Source organism: Bison bison, unplaced genomic scaffold (genome assembly GCF_000754665.1).
Source record: "Bison bison bison isolate TAMUID 2011002044 unplaced genomic scaffold, Bison_UMD1.0 scf7180017864289, whole genome shotgun sequence".
Taxonomy (NCBI): Eukaryota; Metazoa; Chordata; class Mammalia; order Artiodactyla; family Bovidae; genus Bison; species Bison bison.
In genome coordinates, this window is record NW_011494861.1 from 15,439,638 (window position 1) to 15,451,697 (window position 12,060).

The 12,060-nt window shown below is 39.2% G+C and overlaps 1 protein-coding gene across 4 annotated transcripts in view; it reads right to left on the reverse strand.

Annotated features, from left to right (window-relative positions):
• Positions 1-7,331: 7,331 nt before the first annotated feature.
• RC3H1 (ring finger and CCCH-type domains 1) overlaps positions 7,332-12,060 on the reverse strand; it is a 63,499-nt gene continuing 58,770 nt past the window's right edge. For all 4 annotated transcript variants that reach the window (XM_010850082.1, XM_010850083.1, XM_010850084.1 and 1 more), the window contains one exon: positions 7,332-12,058. The gene's annotated coding sequence lies outside the window, so the exon portion shown is untranslated. The remainder of the gene's footprint in view (positions 12,059-12,060) is intronic.

The following is a 12,060-nucleotide window of genomic DNA, read 5'->3' on the forward strand; positions in this document are numbered from 1 at the left end:
TTTCCAATGAGTCAACTCTTCGTATGAGGTGGCCAAAGTACTGGAGTTTCAGCTTCAGCATCATTCCTTCCAAAGAAATCCCAGGGCTGATCTCCTTCAGAATGGACTGGTTGGATCTCCTTGCAGTCCAAGGGACTCTCAAGAGTCTTCTCCAACACCACAGTTCAAAAGCATCAATTCTTCGGTGCTCAGCCTTCTTCACAGTCCAACTCTCACATCCATACATGACCACTGGAAAAACCATAGCCTTGACTAGACGAACTTTTGTTGGCTAAGTAATGTCTCTGCTTTTCAACATGCTATCTAGGTTGGTCATAACTTTCCTTCCAAGGAGTAAGCGTCTTTTAATTTCATGGCTGCAGTCACCATCTGCAGTGATTTTGGAGCCCCCCAAAATAAAGTCTGACACTGTTTCCACTGTTTCCCCATCTATTTCCCATGAAGTGATGGGACCGGATGCCATGATCTTCGTTTTCTGAATGTTGAGTTTTAAGCCAACTTTTTCACTCTCCTCTTTCACCTTCATCAGGAGGCTTTTGAGTTCCTCTTCACTTTCTGCCATAAGGGTGGTGTCATCTGCATATCTGGTGTTATTGATATTTCTCCCGGCAATCTTGATTCCAGCTTGTGCTTCTTCCAGCCCAGCATTTCTCATGATGTACTCTGCATAGAAGTTAAATAAGCTTATTTTCTTATTACGTACGCCTTTTCCTATTTGGAAGCAGTCTGTTGTTCCATGTCCAGTTCTAACTGTTGCTTCCTGACCTGCATACAAATTTCTCAAGAGGCAGGTCAGGTGGTCTGGTATTCCCATCTCATTCAGAATTTTCCAGTTTATTGTGCTTAGGTCAAAATCTTTAAATCTTTGAATGAGATAATAATAATATGTGGCATTTACTACACACCAGGATCTATGCTGAGTGCTTTATAGGCATTTGCTTCTACAATTCTCTTGTCAGCTCTACCAGGAATATATTATGCCCAGTTTACAGACAAAGCAACTACTATTTACAAGGGTTAAAGACTTGCCCCAAATTACAAAGCTGGCAAAGCAGAGATTCAAACCTTTGTCTGCCTGTCTCACAGGTCTTGGGCTCCTACAGGACAGCTATCAAGAAAATGTCCAGGGACTTCCCTGGTGGCACAGTGGATAGGAATCCACCTGCCAGTGTAGGAGACACAGGTTCGATCCCTGATCCTGCAGGATCCCACATGCCTTGGAGCAATGGAGCCCGTGTGCCACAACTCCTGAGACTGTGCCCTAGAGCCTGAGAACCACAACTACTGAAGCCCCACTGCTAGAGCCCATGCTCCACAACAGAAGAAGCCTCAGCAATGAGAAGCTTCTGTACCACAACTAGAGAGCAGCTCCCGCTCTCCACAACTAGAGAAAAGCCTGAGCAGCAATGAAGACCCAGCAAAGCCAATAAATATATAAATTAAAAAAATTTTTAAAAAGGTCAAAAAAAAAACAACTAAACAAACCAAAGTTACCTAGAATCAAATAAAAATTCACACACACACACAAAGAAAATGTCTGTTTTCCCAGGTTAAAACTTAGTGTCCAGTTGTTTTTCTTGAGGCAGGGTTTAAGTCACTATCTAGTCGCTCAGTCGCATCTGACTCTGCGACCCTATGGACTTGTAGCCCTTCAGGCTCCTCTGTCCATGGAATTTACCAGGCAAGAATACTGGAGTGGGATGCCATTCCCTTTTTCAGGGGATCTTCCTGACCCCTGGGATGAACAATACAATACAGGGATGGAACCTGTATTGCAAGCAGATTCTTTATTGTCTGAACCACAAAGGAAGCCCCTCCTGTGAGTAGTCTCTATCAACTTTGTCCAGGAGTCCCTCAAAATCCAGGGCCCAGAAGAAAACTCAGGGGCTGCCACCATTTCCTTTGTCTACCCAAATTTTATCACAGAGCATTTGTCTTTGAGGCACATTCCAAATGTGATTTTTCCAGGCAGTCCTTTAGAGGCTTTAATACCAGCCCAGTCTTTAATTCTCTTGCACACAACTCCTCTTGGCTTTCATTGTGAAGATTTTGATGACCCCAAATCCCTTTCCTCTTGGTACAGCTTAGACTGGTTTGGTACAGCTTAGACTGGTTTGATGAGGAAAAGAAAAAGCAGCTGGTATGTTGGGTGGACTAATTTGGGTCTCTGTCTCTGTCTACACACACACACACAGTCATTAGTATTCTGTAAAATGTTTTTTTTAATAACTTTATTTATTTTTGGCTGTGCTGGGTCTTCATTGCTGCGTGCAGGCTTTCTCTACTGGTGGTGAGCAGGGGCTACTCTCTAGTTGCAATGCGTGGGCTTCTCACTGTGGTGGCTTTTCTTGCAGTGGAGCTCGGGCTTTAAGGTACACCAGCTTCAGTAGGTACAGCATGTGGGCTCTAGAGCACAGGCTCAACAGTTGTGGTACATGGACTTAGTTGCTTTGTGGCATGTGAAATCTTCCCGTATCAGAGATCAATCACTTGTCTCCTGCATTGGCAGGCCAATTATTTACCACTGAGCTACCAGGAAAGCCCTGTGAGATGTTTTAATAATTATGTACCTTAAAATCAAATTCTTCATGGAAAGGTCTAACCGTTTCTGGAAGTAGAGGCAGACTTTCGGAACTTCTATTAGATAAAAAGTAGCACTACTTCTATGCTGAGCATAACAAGGTTGGAAGGAGCTCAGAGGGCCTCTCTACGCTTTGCGCTGTGTGTAGGTTTGAGGAGCCATGGAGAGGAAAGAATGTAGCATTCAATTGTCCTCTCTTTAATGCTTCCTTCAAGGCCAGTAATAAAATATACAACTCTTTCCCTAGCCCTGCCTCTGGTCTCAGTAGTAACTCCTGTGAGCAGGAAATCGAGCTGGTCCTCACCATTACCACATATCCTAGGCTTTTCTTTCTATTCTTGTCTTTGGATCCAAGAGAAAGACCTTGGCAGAGAACAAACAGTAGAAATGAGCTCCTGCTGTGGTTACTGAGTAACTCAAAGCTTAATTCTTCCACAGAAATTCGGCAAAACATCTAGCACACAAACACACACACACACACAGAGTTGTCTCCAACTCTCCTGGGTTTCTAGTTTACTAGATGGCTACGGCCATCTAGTAATTAAGGTGAAAGAAAAATTTTCAAACTAAATCCTGCAGTATCATTTGGCAGCTACTCTCAAAGCATCTCACTGGTATTTGTCCAAATTCTCACAAATTTGAGAAAGTTCCGTTTCTGTTTCATGGAAATCAAATAAAACAAATACTTACTGAACATGCCCAGTGCACATGCCACTGGGTCTTGAATGTACCAGGTACTCAATAAATATTTGTGTTTGAAGAAACCCAGGTTCAGAGTAGTTTGGCTGACTTATTAAGAAGGAAGTATTTTAAATTTCTCCCAAATGGAAGGTTAAGATTATCAAGTAAAGTAGAAAAGATTACTTATCCAGAGGAATTGACACCTTGTATGAATAGAAACACCTCTTGGAAGGTTGAGCAAGAGAGGGCTGCACAGGGTCGAAGTTCTAAGCAACTTGTAGGTGGTAAAAGAGAAACTGAGAAGACAGCAGAGGCAGTGGTTGGAGGCAGTGGGAGAAAGTTCCACGGAGAGAGGGTGGGTTAGACAGACCAAGAAGCAACAGGCAGAAACTAGCAGTAAAGCTGAAGTCAAGAGTGTATGTTTTGACAAGTACAGGTCAATTATGTGACTGGTGTCTTTTCCTACTTCTGCCAAGGGTTGCTTTAGCAAATTTAAGTCCACTTGAGGGTGGAGGAGGAAATGAGGGGGTAGAAATGAATGTAGCTTGGCAGCTTTTATCCCATCAAGACACAGTTGGTTTCAGGTCCTTCCCAAACAGCCAATGCTAAAAATCAACAGATACCGTACGGGTGCAGGCTTCTAACTTTGAACAGAAACAAGTTCTAAGAACCACATCTCATGTGGCTTCACAGGTTCAGCTTACCAGGAAATGGTGCTGGATACAAAACCCTCCAGCCGCTCAGAGAGAAATGGGCCAGCCCACTCTGGAGAGACAGCCTGTATCATGCCCTAAGGCCAGGAGTTCATCTGGTTGTCTAGCTTGTTGTCAGGTTAACAAAATGTCCAGTTAGATGATAATGGTAAGCATAGGGACTGAGGAAAATTAGAGGGTATGCTTTAGATCCTAATAACCTGAACATTTTTGTACTTGAGAGGATAACAAGATGATGACAAACTAAGGTCGCTGTGCGTTTTCCTTAAAATTGAATTTTTTAAGGGCTTTGAAACTGTAAAGGTAATTTTTTCCCCTTTAACCTGATAATATTGGATCAGGCTGTGCACTTGGTCAAGGGAATTACAAGAAGCTGACTTTGGTGGCACCCATTTGGGTATTTAGAAATGCCAATCATACTCGTGCTGTTCTTAAGTATGGCCTAAACACTGTCTCAGAAATTCCTCCCCTCCTTTTCATTTTCTTTGTCCTGCTGCGAGCCCTCATCATTTCTTCTAAGTCTGTTGCAACAGATTTGTAACTGAGCTCTCTGCCTTAGGCCCTTTGTTGTTTAGTCACTCAGCTGTGTCCTACTCTTTGCAACTCCAGGGACTGTAGCCCACTAGGCTCTTCTGTCTATGGGATTTCCCAGGCAAGAATACTGGAGTGAACTGTCATTCCACTCAGGGGATATTCCTGATTTAGGGATCAAACCTGAGTCTCCTGCATCGCAGGTAAGATTCTTTACCACTGAGCCACCAAGGAAGCCATGCCTTAGGCCCTGTTCCACTTCAAATCACAATCATCACATCACTGTCAGGTTGAAAATCTTTACTAGTGTTTAATTGCTAAGGGAAAAAAATCACAACAGCTCAGAAGGGGTACATAAAGCTTTCCAAGTCCTGCCCTCAACCAAACTTTTCTATATCCCCAACTCCTTGAAGTTCTGTTCCAGGCCATATACTATGTGCTCCCAGGCTTAGAACTTCTACTTCTGCTCTGTTCCCCATACAAACACTTCTGTGCCTTTCAGGACCAACTCCTGAAATGTAAAAACTTTGCTGAGTCACCGTGCTTCTCCAGCCTTACATTTGTCTTTAAGTGGTCTCCGAGTTACCCTCGTTACGCCTCATATCTTATTCACTTCACTAAAATAGGCAGAAACTGGATCCCTCTGCTTCTAAAATTGCCTATCAAGAAAACCCCACTACTCCAAAGTGTGGTCTCTTTGGGGCTGGTTTTTGGACAGACAGCACCGGCATCATCTGGGAGCCTCTTGGACAATCTTGGACCCACTCCAGACCTGCTGAAACAGGAGCTGCACTTTAACCAGGGCCCCGGGTGAACTATATTCACCTTAGGATTGAGAAGCTTGCTGACACAGAGCCTATTCAATAAACATGACTAAAGAGGCACACATCTGATCACTTTAGTTCCCCAACTTATAACCCTTCCTTGGACAGCTTTTACTTTCAGAATAAAACCCAGCTTTGTGATCTGGCTCTCCATCTGAAGCCATCTCACTCTCTCACTTCAATGACCTTCTTTCAGTTTCCGTAACAGTCTTTCTTTTTTTGTGGAGTTCACACATCTTTTTTTCTCTGACTAGGGGTCTCCTTACCCCCGCCACCACCGCCCCCAGAACTCCCCACCCTGCCCCAAGCCATTTCTTACCTTCAAGGCCACTGTCTCAGGAAGCCTTTGGTGCCCAGCCAGGCAAGATTAAATCTTCCTTGAGTATGGTCTCACAGCTCCTTGCTCTTTTCTTGGATGAAATCATGGATGAATAATCTTTTGGGTTGAGAAGGAAATGGCAACCCACTCCAGTATTCTTGCCTGGAGAATCCCATGGACAGAGGAGCCTGATGGGCTACAGTCCATGGAGTCGCAGAGTTGGGCATGACTGAGCCACTAACACAACAATGATCCTTTGGTAATTCTGTCTGTGGTGTTTTGTAGATGATTGTTACCTATCCATAAATGTACACGTCAAGTTCCATAACTGGAGTTTGAGCTCCTTGAGGGTAGAGAATATTCTTTGTTCTCTACAGTACTGTGCCATATGGGGAGTACTCAGTAAATTACTTTAGTAAATACTGTAGTAAGTATTCAGTGAGTAGTTGCAAGTTCTGATGTGCTAGGTGGTCCCAATAAGGGTGGCAAGTCATTCTAACTGAGCTACCATGTTGGAAAGCAGAGTTTATAAATTGATCATGTAGACTAGCTGGTTACTGGGACTGAAATGCTAATACACACAAAGACACAAACTCTTATTAATCAATGAGTCTCAGTGTAAAGGATCAGAAAGTAACCTGTTGCTTGTAAGCAGGGTGGGCCTGGGTAAGTGGTTAAGACAGTAGGTCTGGTTTTGGAATTCCCATTCTCGATTTTATTTTAGGCAATAGTTACCATCCCTCATACCCCCTGAGCTTTTTTTTTTTTGACTGTGGCCACTTCTCTTGAGGTCCAAAATGGTACCAATGGATACATAATGCTAACTGATAGTAGAAGGCGTGATGTTTGTTCACTGGTAATATACATCATTTTTCTTTTAAAAATATTTAGTTATTTTAAAGGAAACTCTACCCACTGTCAGTTATGTGTCTTCTAAAAATATGGACATTTTATTCTATAACAATGCGCTATTATCACACTGAACAAAATGTTATTCCTTTGTTTTTTCTAATAGTCAATGTGTAAGTCAAATTCCCCTAACTAAATCTTTGAATGTTTGGTTTGTTGAAATTAGGATTCAAAGTCCACACAGTGCATGTGACTTTTGTATCTCTTAAGTTCCTTTTAATCTAAAGTAGTCCCCTCCCTTCCCCCGCTTTTTTCTTTAAGCCACTGAGTTCTTGAAGAGGGTATATTTTCCAGTAGTCTCTAAAAACTCTCTAAATGTCAGGACTCATTAATTGGTGGGGATTGCAGGACAATTAGGAAAAGTGAGTAAGAAAGACAAAAAATATTTGCATCAGGAAGGTATTCAGAGTAAGGCCGTGTTGCTTAAGCATAAAAAGGTCCTGCTTTTAAGAGAAGGCATAAAAACCAGAACTTTGCATGTGAACCATGGAGTCTCACTGAACGCTGACTCTAGGATCTGAGAACCATTACCTTTATTCCTAATGTGCAGTCACTGTATAACAAATGAAGGATTCTGGACTGTGGTGTTGGATTAATTCCTGTGAAATCTATAAAACTGGCACTATGAGTATGCGTTTGTGTATATTATCTACTTCTCTATATTTCACCTAAAAAACAAACACAACTCCATAAAAAAGGTACAAACAAGTACATAATCCCAAGGGTTAGCATAAGATGGCACAGGCTCATTTACAAAAAAGACTACGCATTTCTCCTCATTAATTTATCATTTAATATAAATGCTGACAGAAAGCAGATAAAGACCTTGTAGACACTTTCATATATTTACAAACCAAAAGGCGGATCACCTCCGATCACCTCCTTCTACTGGTTAAAATAATCTTTTTATCTGCAACTTGTGGGAGCCTTAAACACTAATTTGGAGCAACATGAGGCTGAGTCAGTTTCCAAGATAATAAAGAAAATAACACCATTTTAACAAAAGTGGCAACTTTGATATAAACAGCATGCACACAGGTTGAACAAGATGGCCTCATCCTCTCAAAACCCTGCAACAAGTAGACTATATACTTACTCAGACCCATGCATTTAGCTGTCCTAAACATCTTTCTATTACTACTTTACCCCACCTCACTTTTTTTTAAAGGCCATTTAAAAACTGAACATATAAACAGATTTTTAAAGAGAGAAAAATGGTCTACTTCAAACACAGGGTTCTTCTTTCCTATTCCCAAAGAACTTCTAGGAGATAACGTCTTCAAATAATAAGATTTCACAGCTTGCCAGATGCTAATTTCACAGCTTGTGAAATTTCAACTCATTATCTGTCTTCACTTTTTAAAGAAAAGTTGGAAACACTTGGAAAAAGTGAAATTTCACAAACTTTAGCAATTTAAAAACGAGCTGTCCCTTTAAGGCTCAATATTTTTAATTCTTAACAGGTGGGTGAGGCAGGCGAGAAAGAACAGGGAGCTAAGGTAAGGGGAAAATAACAGAAATGCACAAAAACTTTTAAAAATGATATTCTGTCTAGCACTAATTTAAGAACAGGAGACATAAATTTTCACTATTCAAACTGTAAATGATTTCATGGTCATTTATAACCTGACTCAAATATAATGGGCTCCTTTATTAACCTACATTATTTTTGTCTTGTTAAATATACCTCTGTAGGGCACAATCACATACAATCAATACGATTGGTAAATTACACAAGCTCTATCCCAAGCAAATATGCATCAATATTAAAAAGTTATTAAAAAAAAAAAAACAACAAAATAAAACAAAATAAAATCCACCCAAAAAGGTGATAATGACTGCAGAATGTCTCGGGGAGACTGGTATGAGCCTAAAGACCACACTGACTATAGTCAGGGGAAAAGGGGTAACACGGGGAAGAGACCACACACAAGAAGAGGAATCTCACAACTGGAAAATGTTTAAGTGGGTGAAAGGTTTTGTTCATTATCTTAATTCATTTTTTCCATTTCTGTTGTTCTAAAAAGTCATAGATTTACTATAAAGTAAAATAATGAAGCCTATGGATTAGTGGTGGGGTGGGGGTGGGGGGAAAAATCAACTTTTTTCTTCTAAGTTCCTTTCATTCCCAGAATGTAGGAAGAAGAGAAAGGATGAAGAAGAAATAAAGGAAATTTAGGCAACAATACACTTGGAAAAAGTAGCTCTCAGAACAGTGTCTTGGTATGAACAGAGGATGTAAACATGATAAGCAAAAGCTTAAAATGCCTTGAAATCAGAGGAACATTTTACAGGGTGGCTCAGATATTACTGTGAGAATGGCAGTCAATTAGTGGAGAAAGATAACGCTAATAAATGGTGATTTCTTAAAAAAAAAAACAAACAGGCTACCGATTATCCACCCAATAGTTTGCTTCCATTCTTTTCCTGATCCTTTCATACACCAGCTGGAGTTGGAGGAGGGGGCCACCTGACAGTTTCCAGTTATAAGATGACTCTTGAGTGTACAACCTAGAATGGATGCCAAAGACTTGTGAGCTCTGTCTACTTAAGAGTTTAAATTAAAACAAAACCAAACCAAAAAAAAAAAAGAAAAAGAAAAAAACCACACAAAAAACCCCAACTAGAAACAATGAGACCTCAATACAAGAAAATAAATCACCTTATCTAGTATATAACATACATTAGGACAACAAACTCCACAGGATTTTATTTTTCTAAATACATATTTTGGACACAATATTTTGTCGTGAGGCTTATTTTAAATTCTCTCTCTCTTGGGTTATTGTGCCTTATTTTCTTTTGAAAATAAAAGTTATTAATCTAGGGATGTTCTGCTCAGGAATAAAGTTTAGGGGAAGGTCAGTGTTTGGCTGAAAACTCACAAGCTCTGTAATTCCAGTGGTGAGGTTAGTCCCTTTATCACAATAGAATTTCAAAGGGATCTTTACCCACTTTGTTCAGTGCAGTATTGAAAACTCACCCATTGGGAACATATTTATTATTAAAAGGTGTTACTTCTTGGTGGTGGCAGTTTTTTTATAAAGTAAACTTGCTGCTAGTGTTACTATCAGTTAGAATCTAAAACATGTGAAAACATCTTTAGCAAAGAAAATCTTAAGAATCAAATTGTAAGCTGGCATTTACTATAATTAATAGTGTCTTTTGACAAAAACATCTTTCTTTTTCCAAGTGGCTCAGGAAAGTTGAAATAAGAATTTAAAAAAATATATTAACTGCAATCCACCTGTAATTCCCAATAAGTAATTTCAGCAGGAAATTTTCATAAAGCTGAGTTGAAGCCACAAATAAATATAAAAACCATAGTTGTCCAAGGCAGAAAAGTGTGCATATAGGCCAGCAAAATGCACAGTCAGGTAAAATAATGACAGCAGTAGACTGCTTACTTTTTCAATCCCTAATGTAGAACATAGAATATGCTTTAGTTTAGAAGCCCTAATTTTTACCTAAAAGGATAGGCAGATTTTTCATGGAAGATATCACCTTGCAAACACAATAATCATCTATCATCAATAACAACAAAACACAATTGGACTTTTAGGGTAAAAATCTAAGTAAACACTGCAGTTAATTTCCAGACAGGTTCTTAATTTCCCCTAAAAAGTAACTGGGCCTTTTAATGACATATAAAACATTACAAGTGCTTTTCACAGACACAGTTTATACATGAAACCTTTACTCAACTCTTTAAAATGAGCAAAAAGAAAGCAGAAAAGAGATGGTTAGATCTCCATCTATCACCATTTATATATAAGCAATAGCAACCGAGTACTCTTTATCTTTAGTGAAAAGAATCTCTTTTTCTCTGAATCTGAATATAATCTAACAGGTACGAACCACAGTTAATTATTTTTCACCAATCACATGTTCATGGATTCTTTTACTCAGTCCCAAGACTTGATCATACTGACAATAGATTGTCTTATAGGCACAAGTAAAACAAAAATATAACAAGCTATCATGACAAGACAATCTCAGTATATGGGGGCAGGAACTGCTTACACACAATACTGTAAAAGATGACATTCATGGTTTTAGAAAAACTGATGGATTTTCATTACTTTTATATTTTATAAGGCCAGCTAACTTTAAGAGTCAACTTTAGACCTATCTCCCTACACAATATAATCAACTCATGAATACTAAAAGGTTTCACAATCAAAATGGCTATTTCCTCCCAAACCAAAACAGAGTAAAGCACAAGTCTTTGGCTCTCCTTTAAAGAAAACAGCAGGTTACCATTCCTAACCAGACCTTTGTTTTGCCTACCAGTAGGGCAAATACCACATTTGTGCATCACTGAGTAATAACACCATTAGAAAAGGCAACTTCACAGAAGTTATTGGCTAAGCGAATTCATTTGAATGCTCTGTTTTGAGGCAGCAAACTGTCACTGTTGCAGATTGGGGAGGGCAGTGGGTAAATCAAGGGGAATTTGCAAGATAGGGAAGGGCCAGAGAAAAAAGAAAAACAAAAGCAAACTTTGAGCTCCAACTTTGAAGACCTATGGAAAATCTGATGGAGTTACATATTCAAGATAGCAAATGAGAATCATACCAATTTTAGGTCTTTCAGACCGAAAAAAAAAAAAAAGGGAAAGACTAGGAGAAGGAAAGGGAAATAAAATGGGAAAAGGAAATTAGCCATATTAATGCTGTATGAAATATATTTTTATACTTTGAGTAGTTAAGTATGTTGTAGCTGGTATTAAAAATAGTGTCTTACTATTTGAATATTACTAGAAACCTATAACTAATTTTTCTTTTGATTAGAAAAGTAACAAGGAATGGATCTTTGGTCACATCAGCCTCTGTAAATTACCCAAGACATTGCAGCTACTGAACTTATGACAGTATCTACAAGCAAGGAGAAAAAACTACATATAGGTCAGAAAATTGAGTCTAGATATCTTATTCTCAGTTCTTCTACCCTTTTCCTAAGACCCAATGAATAAAGAAAAGGTCAAAGTACTTTTATACTCTGGTTATAATAAAATTATGGTGTTATCCAAACAGAACTGAAAGAAATGCTTATTACTCCTACCTTAACCCTTCAAAAGTGTTCATTTTCATCAGATGTCTGAGTATTGCCTTATAATTCAGAAGAAATTAACATCTGAATAAGCAAAAAGCCTAAAGATGGAATTTCCTATCTGACTGGCTTCATCGTTTTACCTGTCTCTGGGAATAAATCTAAGAAGCCAGAAAAGTCACTTTCTTTCACAGATTTTAAGAAAAAAGCAGTTAAAAAGTCAAACAGTTTTGCCAAACAGGCCATTTACCACCATAGGCTCATCATATGACAAAAAAATATCACAGGGAAAAGGAAAACAAAGTAAGAGAAAAAATTTTTGGAGGTTTTATTGAATTCCTAAAACTGCTTATAAGCACTGGAAAAGTTGTAAGAATTTCCATGAGGTAAGGCGAAATAACTAATCTTAAATAGGTGAGTTACAGGCACAGTGGGACAGTATAGCTTCCT